Raw genomic sequence first — 14,485 nt, 5'->3', positions numbered from 1 at the left:
TTTCCAGTCCAGGGAGGACCTGGCTTGGCAGTTAGGGCTGGATTGTTCCCATGGGGCACAGGGTCAAGACTGATTTGCATATAGCTGGGTTTAAACTGGAATGGCATGATGAGCAAAAAACAATGGATTTAGGCCCAGATCTCTTTACTTAGGTGAATGTATGGCATTGTTCTGCATTCTGTCCATCAACTGTTGTTTTTGCATGTTTCAGAAGTCCTTGGCACAACTTCCAAGACTCATGACACACTCTTTCTTCCTTGCTTTATTTCTTTTGCTAACCTCCCCACTTCTTTTGTTTGATTTCTGTCTATCTTTCGCTCTCTACATTTTGTTTGTGTTCATATATGTGGTGTGTGTATATATATATATATCTCCAGTCGAGGCTCAGAAACGCGTCAGGCTTCATTATTGTTGACACAACGACTGCAATCACAGAAGGACTGAGTGCCGCTTTTATCCTGAAAAATTGCTGCGATAAATATGCTTGTGACAAGCTGCTGGAGAGTGCGACTTTGCCTAAGGGCAACTTTGGAGCTTTGTGTATATATATATATATATATATATATACAAATTGATGAAGGCTAAGCGCCGAAACGCGTCTTTGATGTGCAAAGGGTTTTTGTAAATAAAAACTTTGAAAACCCACCCTCGTGAGTGCTGCTAATCTGAAAAACAGGCCGAGTTCTGTAGGATGTTTGGAGCAGTATGTTGATGACGGGTACACCCCCGTCAAGCAGGCACCCGCTTGAGAGTGCAGCAGGCTGGTGTTGTCAGGAGCAGGAGAGAATATATATATATATATATATATATATATATATATATATATATATATATATATATATATATATATATATATATATATATATATATATATATATATATATATATATATATATATATATATATATATATATATATATATATATATTACCTACTGGCGGTCGCCAGTAGGTATATATAGTTAGGATTTTTTCTCTATGGGATTTTTGAAAATTCTATGTCTAATAACTTTGGCGTTTGTGGACGGAATTGGCTGAAATTTTCAGGAAAATGGCACATTTTGTTTCTGAGCAGCCCTTGAAAATTTGGGGGGGTTCGTCAAGGGGGGGCCGAGAAAAAAGGGGGGTCCCAAAACGTGTTTTTAACATTGAGTTTTCCATAGGGCGGTTGGCCTCACTTTTAGCCCGAACGGCTGAATGGATTTGCACGAAACTTGGCAAAATTGTAGGGACTGGTAGCCCGATGTGCCTTTTGTAGGTCTCAATATATGTGCTTCAGTGGATTTTGAGAAATTAACGTTCAAAAAAAGATATATATCTGTAACAGCGGACCGGGCAGCGCTCCAGTTCGCGTACTTTTCGCGCAACGGAGCTTTGTGAAGCGAAGCTGATTAGTTCTCCGGCGTCTGTAAACATTCCAAACAGTCCGTAGCGGCCGCCATCTTGTCTCTCGGTAGGATCGAGAGACAAGAGGAGGCCAAAGCGAAGGGGCAAATGACCATAAGGGGGCATAGTAGATCCTCGCTGACCCCCTAGGTTTGATGTGGAGGTTTTAAAAGGGCCCGGCGGGGCAAAAAAAAAAAATAATAATAATAATCGAACGGCTGAATGGATTTGCACGAAACTTGGTAAAATATTAGGGACTGGTAGCCCGATGTGCCTTTGCTAGGTCTCAATATATGTGCTCCAGTGGATTTTGAGAAATTAACGTTCAAAAAAAGATATATATCTGTAACAGCGCTCCGCTTCGCGTAACGGAGGTTTGCGAAGCTGATTGGTTCTCCGGCGTCTGTAAACATTGCAAACAGTCCGTAGCGGCCGCCATCTTGTCTCTCGGTAGGATCGAGAGACAAGAGGAGGCCAAAGCGAAGGGGCAAATGACCATAAGGGGGCATAGTAGATCCTCCTTGACCTCTTAGGTTTGATGTGGAGGTTTTAAAAGGGCCCCGCGAGGCAAAAAAAAATAAATAATAATAATCGAACGGCTGAATGGATTTGCACGAAACTTGGCAAAATTGTAGGGACTGGTAGTCCGATGTGCCTTTGCTAGGTCTCAATATATGTGCTCCAGTGGATTTTGAGAAATTAACGTTCAAAAAAAGATATATATCTGTAACAGCGCTCCGCTTCGCGGAGATAAAATGATATCTGTATTATCTAGCTGTTGCTAACACCAGTTAGCGACGGCTAGTAGGAGATAGCGACCATCTTGGGCCCCACTTTGCATGTGAGTGATATTTATCACTAATGACATGCAAAGTGGGCATGCCAAGATGTTAGCGACTGGAAACAGTCGCTAACATCGCTATCTCCTATTATCAACTTTTGGAAATATTCGCGATAAGCGCGAATATCTCCAAAAGCTAGCACCTGCCCTGAGCAGTTCTAAGGCATGTTATCCAATGGGAGGTGGATAACATGGCTAAGAGCATTAGCTCGGTAATGCATGAATATCGCTGAGTTTTCAGCGATATTAATGCATTGCGGTCGTTTTTTATCGTATTTGCGATAAACCTTGATAATAGCAAGGTTTATCTGCGATAATTTCTGACGATGCTTAGCGGTAAAAAAATCGTTGCTAAGCATCGTTAGGGATAAATATCGCTTAACTTTGGTAATATGCCCCAACGTCTGTTAACGTTCGATTCGAAGGAAATCAGGAAGTGTTGAAAAACATTGTCTGCGCCATCTTGCCTTTTTTCAAATGCCACACTTTTGTCGTGCACGGCAGTCATTTTAGATGCCTTGACCAGACCCACTCTGTGCACGCTGTCGATCCTTAGCATGACTCCCCACCCTCGCAAGCATCTCCCCCAGGCAGTGGTCACCCCCGCTCTCTGTCTTATGCATGGGTAATAAACCACCCCCCATCTGCGCTGCTCTTCCCTGAGAATCACACCCTGTGCCCGCCCGACACCTCCCTTTCGCCCTATTCACTACCGCACCCTCTGACACTCCTTTTCCTCTGTGTCCGATTGTCCAGGCCGGTCCTAGGGTATCAGCTAGCCCTGCAGATGTAGTTTATGGCCCCAGCTGTAAAGAATCACCCCTCTTCAAAGGAGTTATAGTAGATCAAGGCCCACACTCGATGAGATCCGTCACAGCAGACGCGTTCCTATTATCTGAAAACCATCCTGTATTGTGATTGGGGAGGGGACCGAGCCTGAAGCGGAAGATTCCAGGGATGACTCTTTACAAAAACAGTAATAACATATAAACATTTTTAGGGAAAAACAACGAAGTAGCGGTCGGCTGTGCGAATAGTCCCAACGCAGCACAACGTCCAGATTTCTGGCGTGGGGCGTCGCGGGGGGTGGGTCATCAGTAGCAAACTGTTGTGCGAATAGTTCCAAGGCAGCAGAACGATGGCACCAAGGTGATGTCCAGTAAGTTGCCGCACTGGTTTTGGTATCCTACAATGCTGCTCCGAATAACGGCGTGGGGGGCCCCGGGGGAGGCGGCGTGAACGGGCCTCTCCAGGTGGAGTGTCATCTGTTGTAGTGGGGCGCCCCTTTACCGTTTCAGTTGCCATTCCGTCCGTTTTTGGTCCACTGTGTCAAAAGCCGCAATTCAGCTGAGTTGCGCCCACTCTTGCGGTGCAGCGATAGGCGGCTGTCACAGGACTCTCAAAATGGCGGCAGGCTCTTTCCTTTTTGGGCCTGGTCCACTGAAATGGCCCTGGGACACCTTGGAAATCGGACGCTTGTCTGCTAGGTCTTGGACCCCATTCTCGAAAGCGTCCCCTCCGCCTTGAGGATTTATCAAAAGTTTTGGGGGCCCCCGACTCCTGTAGGCTTCTGGTGGGGAGCGGTTGCCATGATTGCTCGCGGAATGACCACGACGGAGCTACGAGATGGTGGTGCTCTCATGCTGAAGCCAGCTTCAGTCTGAAACATCCAGAAACAAGGTGGGGCTTTCATCGTTTGGGAAAAAAAAAAGTTTTCATCCAATGAAAAGTGTTGTTTTTAGGTCATATGATCAAGCCTTCCATCATTAGGAAACCAAAAGTAAAATGAACCAATGAAAAGTTTTATAAACAAGTCACATGACCTGTTATGCGGCATAGGGTATAAAATGCGGAGAAAATACGTTGGCACGTGAGGCGGCGTCAGTAGCGGACCGATGTGCGAATAGGCCGAAGGCAATACAACGCGCCAAGATCTGGATGGCACCGAGGTGGTGTCCAGCAAGTTGCAGCACTGGTGTGGCCATCCTACCATGCTGAAAGTCGGCGTGGGGCGCCCCGTTGGCCTGTGAGTTTGCGTCAGTAGCGGACCGATGTGCGAATAGGCCGAAGGCAGCACAACGCGCCAAGATCCGGATGGCACCGAGGTGGTGTCTAGTAAGTTGCCGCACTGGTGTGGCCATCCTACAATGTTGAAAGTCGGCGTGGGGCGCCCCGTTGGCCTGTGAGATGGCGGCAGTAGCGGACCGATGAGCGAATGGGGCCAAAGGCAGCGCAACAATATTTTCGGAATAGAAGACACCACAAGGCGCTGAGATGCCAAGATCCGGATGGCACCGAGGTGGTGTCTAGCAAGTTGTGGCACTGGTGTGGCCATCCTACAATGGTAAAAGTCGGCGTGGGGCACCCTGTTGGCCTGTGAGATGGTGTCAGTAGCGGACTGATGTGCGAATGGGGCCAAAGGCAGCGCAACAATATTTTCTGACTGACACCACAAGGCGCTGAGATGCCAAGATCCGGATGGCACCGAGGTGATGTCTAAGTTGCGGACCGATGTGCGAATGGGGTAAAAGGCAGCGCAACAATATTTTCTGTATGGAAGATACCACTAGGCGTTGAGATGCCAAGATCCGGATGGCACCGAGGTGATGTCTCGCAAGTTGCTGTACTGGTGTGGTCATCCTACAATGCTGAAAGTCGGCGTGGGGCGCCCCATTAGCCTGTGAGATGGCGTCAGTAGCGGACCGATGTGCGAATAGGCCGAAGGCAGCACAACGCGCCAAGATCCGGATGTCACCGTGGTGGTTTCATAGTTGAGAGGCACTTCATCTGCAGTGGGGTGCCGAGATCCGGATGGCACCGAGGTGATGTCTAGCAAGTTGCTGTACTGGTGTGGTCATCCTACAATGCTGAAAGTCGGCGTGGGGCGCCCCATTAGCCTGTGAGATGGCGTCAGTAGCGGACCGATGTGCGAATGGGGCCAAAGGCAGCGCAACAATATTTTCTGAAGAGAAGACACCAAAAGGCGCTGAGATTCCAAGATCCGGATGGCACCGAGGTGGTGTCTAGCAAGCTATGCAGTTGAGTTGTGTGCGCACTTGCGGCGAATAGGTCGAAGGCAGCATAACAATGTTTTCTGAATAGAAGACACCACAAGGCGTTGAGATTCGGTTATCACCGAGGTGATGTCTAGCAAGTTGCCGCACTGGTGTGGCCATCCTACAATACTGCTCCGAATAACGGCGTGGGGTGCCCGAAGGGGGGGGGGGAGGCGGCGTGAACGGGCCTTCCTAGGTGGAGGCTCGTCTGCTGTAGTGGGGCGCCCCTTTACCGTTTCAGTTGCCATTCAACTGAGTTTCGGCTGCTCTTGATGCTACAGCGACAGGCGGCTGCAACAGGACTCTCAAAATGGCGGCCTGTTCTTTGGATTTGGGCCTGGTCCACTAAAATGGCCCTGGGACACCTTAGAACTCGGACGCTCGATTTTTTTTTTCCTTTCCTGTACATGCAAAAAAAGGTAAATGCCCGGTACGTTACACGCTTCATCTGCCACGATGAACTCTCCAGAGGAACCGAAAAAAAATATAGTTATGGTAACTATACCATGCATCGTCATATGGAGAGGTGGCACCAATTAATTATAGTGCTGCATAAAAGAGAGATTTGGAGGAGAACCCCTGACCTGCTAGTACATTCATCAAAGAAGTGGCACTGACAGCATCAGAGGCAAGGGAAACGGTCCCAAATATTTAGAAGAACTTTGGAAAGATTAAAATGACATGTTTAGATTGTGGCAAATTAATTTCATGTGGACAGATGAGTGTTACTCTAATAAATACAGCATATGAACATCATCATAGTCGATGGTTGGTAGAGACATTTTGACTATATCCTGGACCTGCCCGTCCTCGCCCAAAATGGCGCCGGAATAAATGGGACTCGTAACTCCTTGTTGTGTACTGGTTGCAGAACCTTGAAATCACGAGATACGTATGCAGTTTTGAAGCACATGGCGGGCGGGGACGAGAATTGATTGAATATTTCGACATCCCTATTGATATTAAGTTCTGATGTGTTATTGATTACTGTACTATTGAAAGTTCGAATTAACGTCACCCATGGTACTTGCCCGCAAATGTATATCTAGATAATTTTATTGTAACTGGCCCTGTCGTATTTTAATTATAAAATGTACGTCCACCGATTCCGTAACTGTTAGACACCTTAGTTCTTGCAACCTAATGGCCCGCCCGTTACATTCCTCTACAGTGTAAATGTCTACTCATCATATACGATTACAGTTTGCTCCGTGGCCGGCCCACGTGGTTATAGGCTCGTATTTGTATAATGAAATTTTCACAATAAAGGTTTTTAAAAGAAAACATGGTAGTAGTATATACATTGGTAAAGTTTTTAATAATAGTCACTGTTTTAGAATCATTAAAAGGCAAGTGAAATAAAGCAGACCAATTACATGAAGGGTAAAAGGTATAATACGAAGGAACGCAGTAAAGATAAATGGTCAAGGGCTGTTGTGATTTCTATTCCTGCAACATAAAGTGATCGATAAGAATCTCATATTCAGGCGTATCGGTGACTAAGACAGCAGGTCGACCCTCTTTTGCTCAACGGCTCCGTCATGGGACGAAAAAACGCTCTTTTTCTCGAAAAAAGAATATATTTTACTTGCAGGACAGTTGTAAATTTTCCGGGAAAGTACATTAGCCTGGAACATTATAACATATATTTAAGAAAAAATAATGTTCGGAAGTAATAAAAAGCGTAATTTTTAGGTCATATGACCAAGCCTTTCATCATTAGAATAAGAAAAGTAAAATGAACCAATGAAAAGTTTTATTAACAAGTCACATGACTTGTTATGCTTACGTTACGCGCTGCGCGCCCCGGATGACTTCCGGATGCGCTAACGCGGCGCGTCATATGACGCATTACGCGACAACGCAGGTCCAGAATATAGTCAAAATGTCTCCACCAACCAGCGGTCGGAACACAACCCCTTTCAGCAGGCTAAATAGTTCTGTTAAATGACAACAGAAGGGACAGGCAACAAGAACCATCAGTCAAAGAGGGGAGGGCTAGTTCTTCTCTACCGGGTTACATTGGGGCGCTACCGGAACTGATCGAATTGGTAGTCTACAGTGTTTCTGGATGTTTCAGACTGAAGCTGGGGTTAGCATGAGAGCAGTACCATTTCGTAGCTCCGTCGTGGCCATTCCGCAACCAATCATGGCAGCCGCTCTTTATCGTTATTTTGGGCGGGGTGGGTGGCGGAGCCGAGCTGTTTTGCAGCCATCATTGTGTGGAGTTCAGTTCATTTCACTAGTTTTGTATTTGTCATGAGGGGTTGTTCCTAATGTTTCTATTTTAGCGAGGTCAAAAAGAGATCCCGTTAGTGGCCTACTGATTTTGCTCGATTCCTTTTCTTTTTTTTTTACACGATTTTTCGTTATCTGCAAAGACTAAACAGAGTATTGCGACTCTGTGTTTGTTTGTAAATAGAGAATGAACCAAAGAGAACCAATTCTAAAACAGTAAATACTTGGATAACAATCAATCAAATGGAGAGAGAAGCAGGCACGACGTATTACAACGGGGGCAAAGGCCTGCGTTAACTACCCTTAACTATGTGCAAAGAGAGAGTGCTCCTAATAGAAATGAGGGGGGGGGCACCATTCAAAGCAGATCAGTGTGCATAAACACGAAAATGTTTTCACTTACCACGTACTTGACATTCGACAGCTTATGATATTTGCTATTAAAAAACCATTGAAATTCACTGAAAAAACCATAGGTTATAGATCATATATAGTTAGGAATTAGCATTTACAAAACCTTGAAAATTCACTGAAAAAACCATAGGTTATAGACCATATATAGTTAGGAATTAGCATTTAAAAAACCTTATTTTACTCACACAAAACCATTGAAATTCCATATATAGTTAGTTGCACTAACTATATATCGCGCACCCGCAATCCACTGCTGATGATGTCACATATTACATCATTCATGACATGGTCAGTGACATCACTGATGACATCACTGATGACATCTCAAATGACATCACTGATGACATCACTGATGACATCTCATTTGACATCAATGACCACATCACTGATGATATCATTCATGTGACAATACAATGCATCTCCTCATATTTTAATATAACCTCTGTTTCACCCAGTGTTAAATACAGAGTATAATTTTTGAAACCATTGACACACCAATACTAGTTACTACATATGTACTCACTGATTCCTACGTCTACACACACATTCACTCATTCACCCATACAATCATTCATACATACAATCACTCATCTTTACAACACTATCATATGCACTCATACACCTATACAGACACTCACACTCTGCCACTCATCCATGGAGTTACTCACACACCTAGTCAGTCCTGTAAAGAATCAATCACACTTCCATTTTCTTGTCTATACAGTTAAACATAGAGCACCTTATATTTTCAAACATATACTAACACATACTTACCTTGTTATACAATCATTGATATAAGTACACATTGATCTGCACAGAGTCACACACCTCCCAGCCAGCCACACACACACTCAGTCTCCCATACAAATACTTGGACAATCAATCAATAACCCATATAGTTACTCATATAGCTATTGATCAACACATGCAACAGTTTACAGAACAACAGACATAATGATGCACAAATTAAGACAGTTTAGTCACTAACCCATGCACTCAGTGAGACACATTTAATCACTCACTCATACAGTCAGTCATGCACCTACTAAATCCTTCGTCCAGACACTTATACATCCACTCATTCTTCAATATGTAAGACATATTTAAACTTTACAGAAACATAAAATCACTGGATGTTGTTATCAGTGATGTCATCAGTGATGTCATTTGAGATGTCATCAGTGATGTCATCAGTGATGTCACTGACCATGTCATGAATGATGTAATATGTGACATCATCAGCAGTGGATTGCGGGTGCGCGATATATAGTTAGTGCAACTAACTATATATGGAATTTCAATGGTTTTGTGTGAGTAAAATAAGGTTTTTTAAATGCTAATTCCTAACTATATATGGTCTATAACCTATGGTTTTTTCAGTGAATTTTCAAGGTTTTGTAAATGCTAATTCCTAACTATATATGATCTATAACCTATGGTTTTTTCAGTGAATATATATATATATATATATATATATATATATTACCTACTGGCGGTCGCCAGTAGGTATATATAGTTAGGATTTTTTCTCTATGGGTTTTTTGAAAATTCTATGTCTAATAACTTTGGCGTTTGTGGACGGAATTGGCTGAAATTTTCAGGAAAATGGCACATTTTGTTTTCTGAGCAGCCCCTGAAAATTGGACGGGGGGTTCGTCCAGGGGGGGTTGAGAAAAAAGGGGGGTCCCAAAACGTGTTTTTAACATTGAGTTTTCCATAGGGCGGTTGGCCTCACTTTTAGCCCGAACGGCTGAATGGATTTGCACGAAACTTGGCAAAATTGTAGGGACTGGTAGCCCGATGTGCCTTTTGTAGGTCTCAATATATGTGCTACAGTGGATTTTGAGAAATTAACGTTTAAAAAAAGATATATATCTGTAACAGCGGACCGGGCAGCGCTCCAGGACGCGTACTTTTCGCGCAACGGAGCTTTGTGAAGCGAAGCTGATTGGTTCTCCGGCGTCTGTCAACATTCCAAACAGTCCGTAGCGGCCGCCATCTTGTCTCTCGGTAGGATCGAGAGACAAGAGGAGGCCAAAGCGAAGGGGCAAATGACCATAAGGGGGAATAGTAGATCCTCGCTGACCCCCTAGGTTTGATGTGGAGGTTTTAAAAGGGCCCCGCGGGGCAAAAAAAAAAAATAATAATAATAATCGAACGGCTGAATGGATTTGCACGAAACTTGGCAAAATTGTAGGGACTGGTAGCCCGATGTGCCTTTGCTAGGTCTCAATATATGTGCTTCAGTGGATTTTGAGAAATTAACGTTCAAAAAAAGATATATATCTGTAACAGCGCACCGCTTCGCGTACTTTTCGCGTTACGGAGCTTTGCGAAGCGAAGCTTATTGGCTCTCCGGTGTCTGTAAACATTCCAAACAGTACGTAGCGGCCGCCATCTTGTCTCTCGGTAGGATCGAGAGACAAGAGGAGGCCAAAGCGAAGGGGCAAATGACCATAAGGGGGCATAGTAGATCCTCGCTGACCCCCTAGGTTTGATGTGGAGGTTTTAAAAGGGCCCCGCGGGGCAAAAAAAAATAATAATAATAATAATCGAACGGCTGAATGGATTTGCACGAAACTTGGTAAAATATTAGGGACTGGTAGCCCGATGTGCCTTTGCTAGGTCTCAATATATGTGCTTCAGTGCATTTTGAGAAATTAACGTTCAAAAACAAGATATATATCTGTAACAGCGCTCCGCTTCGCGGAGATAAAATTATATCTGTATTACCTAGCTGTTGCTAACACCAGTTAGCGACGGCTAGTAGGAGATAGCGACCATCTTGGGCCCCACTTTGCATGTGAGTGATATTTATCACTAATGACATGCAAAGTGGGCATGCCAAGATGTTAGCGACTGGAAACAGTCGCTAACATCGCTATCTCCTATTATCAACTTTTGGAAATATTCGAGATAAGCGCGAATATCTCCAAAAAGTAACAGCTGCCCTGAGCAGTTCTTAGCCATGTTATCCAATGGGAGGTGGATAACATGGCTAAGAGCATTAGCTCGGTAATGCATGAATATCGCTGAGTTTTCAGCGATATTAATGCATTGCGGTCGTTTTTTATCGTATTTGCGATAAACCTTGATAATAGCAAGGTTTATCTGCGATAATTTCTGACGGTAAAAAAATCTTTGCAATGCATCGTTAGGGATAAATATCGCTTAACTTTGGTAATATGCCCCAACGTCTGTTAACGTTCGATTCGAAGGAAATCAGGAAGTGTTGAAAAACATTGTCTGCGCCATCTTGTCTTTTTTCAAATGCCACACTTTTGTCGTGCACGGCAGCCATTTTAGATGCCTTGACCAGACCCACTCTGTGCACGCTGTCGATCCTTAGCATGGCTCCCCACCCTCGCAAGCATCTCACCCAGGCAGTGGTCACCCCCGCTCTCTGTCTTATGCATGGGTAATAAACCTCCCCCCATATGCGCTGCTCTTCCCTGAGAATCACACCCTGTGCCCGCCCGACACCTCCCTTTCGCCCTATTCACTACCGCACCCTCTGACACTCCTTTTCCTCTGTGTCCGATTGTCCAGGCCGGTCCTAGGCTATCAGCTAGCCCTGCAGATGTAGTTTATGGCCACAGCTGTAAAGAATCACCCCTCTTCAAAGGAGTTATAGTAGATCAAGGCCCACACTCGATGAGATCCGTCACAGCAGAAGCGTTGCTATTATCTGAAAACCATCCTGTATTGTGATTGGGGAGGGGACCGAGCGTGAAGCGGAAGATTCTAGGGATGACTCTTTGTACATCAAAGTTTTTACAATTATGTGTCACATTAAAAATATATAGCACTCCGACAAAGTAGTAAGATTATAAAACTTTAACAATTTATAAATATATACAAGAAAACAAAAATAGTAATAACATATAAACATTTTTAGGGAAAAACAACGAAGTAGCGGTCGGCTGTGCGAATAGTCCCAACGCAGCACAACGTCCAGATTTCCGGCATGGGGCGTCGCGGGGGGTGGGTCATCAGTAGCAAACTGTTGTGCGAATAGTTCCAAGGCAGCAGAACGCGCCGAAATCTAGATGACACGAAAGTGATGTCTAGTAAGTTGCCACCCAGCAAATAACGGCGTGGGGCGTCGCGGGGGGTGGGTCATCAGTAGCAAACTGTTGTGCGAATAGTTCCAAGGCAGCAGAACGATGGCACCAAGGTGATGTCCAGTAAGTTGCCGCACTGGTTTTGGTATCCTACAATGCTGCTCCGAATAACGGCGTGGGGCGCCCCGGGGGAGGCGGCGTGAACGGGCCTCTCCAGGTGGAGTGTCATCTGTTGTAGTGGGGCGCCCCTTTACCGTTTCAGTTGCCATTCCGTCCGTTTTTGGTCAACTGTGTCAAAAGCCACAATTCAGCTGAGTTGCGCCCACTCTTGCGGTGCAGCGATAGGCGGCTGTCACAGGAATCTCAAAATGGCGGCAGGCTCTTTCCTTTTTGGGCCTGGTCCACTGAAATGGCCCTGGGACACCTTGGAAATCGGACGCTTGTCTGCTAGGTCTTGGACCCCATTCTCGAAAGCGTCCCCTCCGCCTTGAGAATTCATCAAAAGTTTTGGGGGCCCCGACTCCTGCAGGCTTCTGGTGGGGAGCGGCTGCCATGATTGCTCGCGGAATGACCACGACGGAGCTACGAGATGGTGGTGCTCTCATGCTGACGCCAGTTTAGTCTGAAACATCCAGAAACAAGGTGGGGCTTTCATCGTTTGGGAAAAAAAATAAGTTTTCATCCAATGAAAAGTGTTGTTTTTAGGTCATATGATCAAGCCTTCCATCATTAGGAAACCAAAAGTAAAATGAACCAATGAAAAGTTTTATAAACAAGTCACATGACCTGTTATGCGGCATAGGGTATAAAATGCGGAGAAAATACGTTGGCACGTGAGGCGGCGTCAGTAGCGGACCGATGTGCGAATAGGCCGAAGGCAATACAACGCGCCAAGATCCGGATGGCACCGAGGTGGTGTCCAGCAAGTTGCAGCACTGGTGTGGCCATCCTACAATGCTGAAAGTCGGCGTGGGGCGCCCCGTTGGCCTGTGAGTTTGCGTCAGTAGCGGACCGATGTGCGAATAGGCCGAAGGCAGCACAACGCGCCAAGATCCGGATGGCACCGAGGTGGTGTCTAGTAAGTTGCCGCACTGGTGTGGCCATCCAACAATGCTGAAAGTCGGCGTGGGGCGCCCCGTTGGCCTGTGAGATGGCGTTAGTAGCGGACCGATGTGCGAATAGGCCGAAGGCAGCACAACGCGCCAAGATCCGGATGGCACCGAGGTGGTGTCTAGTAAGTTGTTGCACTTCTGTGGCCATCCTACAATGTTGAAAGTCGGCGTGGGGCGCCCCGTTGGCCTGTGAGATGGCGTCAGTAGCGGACCGATGTCCGAATGGGGCCAAAGGCAGCGCAACAATATTTTCTGACTGACACCACAAGGCGCTGACATGCCAAGATCCGGATGGCACCGAGGTGATGTCTAAGTTGCGGACTGATGTGCGATTGGGGCCAAAGGCAGCGTAACAATATTTTTTGTATGGAAGATACCACTAGGCGTTGAGATGCCAAGATTCAGATGGCACCGAGGTGACGTCTAGCAAGTTGCTGTACTGGTGTGGTCATCCTACAATGCTGAAACTCGCCGTGGGTCGCCCCATTAGCCTGTGAGATGGCGTCAGTAGCGGACCGATGTGCGAATAGGCCGAAGGCAGCACAACGCGCCAAGATCCGGATGTCACCGTGGTGGTTTCATAGTTGAGAGGCACTTCATCTGCAGTGGGGCGCCGAGATCCGGATGGCACCGAGGTGATGTCTAGCAAGTTGCTGTACTGGTGTGGTCATTCTACAATGCTGAAAGTCGGCGTGGGGCGCCCCATTAGCCTGTGAGATGGCGTCAGTAGCGGACTAATGTGCGAATGGGGCCAAAGGCAGCGCAACAATATTTTCTGAAGAGAAGACACCAAAAGGCGCTGAGATTCCAAGATCCGGATGGCACCGAGGTGGTGTCTAGCAAGCTATGCAGTTGAGTTGTGTGCGCACTTGCGGCGAATAGGTCGAAGGCAGCATAACAATGTTTTTTGAATAGAAGACACCACAAGGCGTTGAGATTCGGTTACCACCGAGGTGATGTCTAGCAAGTTGCCGCACTGGTGTGGCCATCCTACAATACTGCTCCGAATAACGGCGTGGGGTGCCCGAAGGGGGGGGGGGCCGGCGTGAATGGGCCTTCCTAGGTGGAGGCTCGTCTGCTGTAGTGGGGCGCCCCTTTACCGTTTCAGTTGCCATTCAGCTGAGTTTCGGCTGCTCTTGATGCTACAGCGACAGGCGGCTGCAAGAGGACTCTCAAAATGGCGGCCTGTTCTTTGGATTTGGGCCTGGTCCACTAAAATGGCCCTGGGACACCTTAGAACTCGGACGCTCGATTTTTTTTCCTTTCCTGTACATGCAAAAAAAGGTAAATGCCCGGTACGTTACACGCTTCATCTGCCACGATGAACTCTCCAGAGGAACCGAAAAAAAATATAGTTGTGGTAACTATACCATGC

The 14,485-nt window shown here is 46.1% G+C and overlaps 1 protein-coding gene across 1 annotated transcript in view; it reads left to right on the top strand.

The window, feature by feature from the left end:
• LOC144791221 (transient receptor potential cation channel subfamily V member 6-like) overlaps positions 1-14,485 on the top strand; it is a 327,745-nt gene that overhangs the window by 180,269 nt on the left and 132,991 nt on the right. The window lies entirely within an intron of this gene.

The sequence above is a fragment of the Lissotriton helveticus genome, chromosome 11 (genome assembly GCF_964261635.1).
Source record: "Lissotriton helveticus chromosome 11, aLisHel1.1, whole genome shotgun sequence".
NCBI classification, from domain to species: Eukaryota; Metazoa; Chordata; class Amphibia; order Caudata; family Salamandridae; genus Lissotriton; species Lissotriton helveticus.
This window is presented reverse-complemented; position numbering and strand designations above follow the sequence as displayed.